The sequence below is a fragment of the Micropterus dolomieu genome, unplaced genomic scaffold (genome assembly GCF_021292245.1).
Source record: "Micropterus dolomieu isolate WLL.071019.BEF.003 ecotype Adirondacks unplaced genomic scaffold, ASM2129224v1 contig_2147, whole genome shotgun sequence".
In the NCBI taxonomy this organism is placed as follows: Eukaryota; Metazoa; Chordata; class Actinopteri; order Centrarchiformes; family Centrarchidae; genus Micropterus; species Micropterus dolomieu.
The window spans coordinates 1-1,178 of NW_025731137.1; the positions used below are offsets into that span (position 1 = coordinate 1).

General features: G+C 52.7%; 1 non-coding gene across 1 annotated transcript; it reads left to right on the plus strand.

The window, feature by feature from the left end:
* Window positions 1-417: 417 nt before the first annotated feature.
* trnam-cau lies at window positions 418-489 on the plus strand. Its single transcript has one exon. It is a non-coding gene; the product is annotated as a tRNA-Met (tRNA).
* The last annotated feature ends 689 nt before the right edge of the window (window positions 490-1,178 follow it).

Sequence of the window (1,178 nt, forward strand, 5' to 3'; positions counted from 1 at the left end):
CTGTATGTCTTCCTAGTTGGTGACCTCATGGGATGTGAAGCCCTATTCCCCTCATGGATAAGGCACTGGCCTATTATGCCAGGAATTTTGGGTTTGAATCCCGTCCGGGGTGTGGGAGAGCAGAGTGGTGCAGCGGAAGCCTGCTGGGCCCATTGATTAAAAAAACCACACATTCTGCTTCCTGTATTTGTCCCTATCTCTACAGTGAAACTTGCTGTATGTCTTCCTAGTTGCTGACCTCATGGGATGTGAATCCCTATTGGCCTAATGGAGAAGGCCCTGGCCTCCTAAGCCAGGGATTGTGGGTTAGAGTCCCATCTGGGGTGCGGGGGAGCAGAGTGGCGCAGCAGAAGCCTGCTGTGCCCAGTGATTCAAAGCCAGGGATTGTGGGTTCGAGGCCCATCTGCAAAGTGGCAGAGCAGAGTGGCGCAGCGGAAGCGTGCTGGGCCCATAACCCAGAGGTCGATGGATCGAAACCATCCTCTGCTAACAGTGATTTATGGGCAGCGTGGTGCCAGTGATTCAAAACCACACCTTGGTCCCTTTCTCTATAGTGAAAGTTACTGTATGTCTTCCTACTTGGTGACCTCATGGGATGTGAATCCCTATTGGCCTTATGGATAAGGCACTGGCCTCCTAAGCCAGGGATTGTGGGTTAGAATCCCATCTGGGGTGTGGGGGAGCAGAGTGGTGCATGACCTCATGGGATGTGAAGCCGTATTGGCCTTGTGGATAAGACACTGGCCTCCTAAGCCAGGGATTGTGGGAGAGCAGAGTGGCGCAGAGGAAGCCTGCTGGGCCCACTGATTTAAAAACCACACATTGTGTTTTCTGTATTTTTCCCTTTCTCTGTAGTGAAACTTGCTGTCTGTCCTCCTAGCTGGTGACCTCATGGGATGTGAATCCCTATTGGCCTAATGGAGAAGGCCCTGGCCTCCTAAGCCAGGGATTGTGGGTTAGAGTCCCATCTGGGGTGCGGGGGAGCAGAGTGGCGCAGCAGAAGCCTGCTGTGCCCAGTGATTCAAAGCCAGGGATTGTGGGAGAGCAGAGTGGCGCAGAGGAAGCCTGCTGGGCCCACTGATTTAAAAACCACACATTGTGTTTCCTGTATTTTTCCCTTTCTCTGTAGTGAAACTTGCTGTCTGTCCTCCTAGCTGGTGACCTCATGGGATGTGAAT